Consider the following 943-nt stretch of genomic DNA (forward strand, 5'->3'; position numbering starts at 1 on the left):
TTGCATAAAATAAATTTTGTTTAATAAATATTTTTTTTCAAAAAACTTATTTTTGAACAAATTTTCGAATTGAAGTTTAGTAAATAAAATAAACAAATATCTCTTCTAAAGCATTTTCATTAAAAACAATATTTGATACTTCTCAAAATTATATTTCCCCTTTCTTTCAAATTAAATCCATCAATCCTTCGTCGCGAACATCTTCTTTCATTCATATTTATTTCAATTTCATTAAACAGTAGAGATTCATTGATGGTGAGAATTTGACTTTTGTTCTTCAGCTTTCGCACATTTCTCACGTGTGCTTGCGTGAAGGTTATATGTTCAGCGAGCAGTTTTCATTTGGATTAATCTGAACAATTTCAAATGCAACATCCCATTTTAAATATTGTTTATGCAACAATTTCTGCCTACAATTCACAGGCTGTAACATTTATTCATTCATTTATGTTATGTATGTACATTGACTCAATAGTTTACGTTGCTTAACGGGAATGAGGAATTTCGTTGCTGTTAAAAGTGACTGAAATGATCCGAGTTTTTCTATGTTGTGTTACGAAAAGAGGACTTTAAATTCGTTCCTAAGTATTTCTACTTTAAAAGATGTCTACGAAAAGTGAAATCTTCGAAATGGAAATTTCAAATTTTTATAACTAATCTGCAGCAACTTTGTTTTTATGTTGCAGATATGACAAATATCCATATAACTTGAAGCAAGGTTTATTAAACTGCATATTGCTTAGTGAAAAACTACAATGCCATCACAGAAAATTTGAAATATTATTTCAGATTTTAAAGATTTTTTTTAGCAAAAAGTGTTAAGAAATATCATTATAATATAAAACATTTTTTTTAAATCACCGAATAACTGCTTTAATCGTTTAGTTTTAAAGTTTTAAAATATTTTTTTACTTAAAAAATTTGTTCCCCGATTTTTTTAGCT

The sequence above is a fragment of the Argiope bruennichi genome, chromosome 6 (assembly GCF_947563725.1).
Source record: "Argiope bruennichi chromosome 6, qqArgBrue1.1, whole genome shotgun sequence".
Classification (NCBI taxonomy): domain Eukaryota; kingdom Metazoa; phylum Arthropoda; class Arachnida; order Araneae; family Araneidae; genus Argiope; species Argiope bruennichi.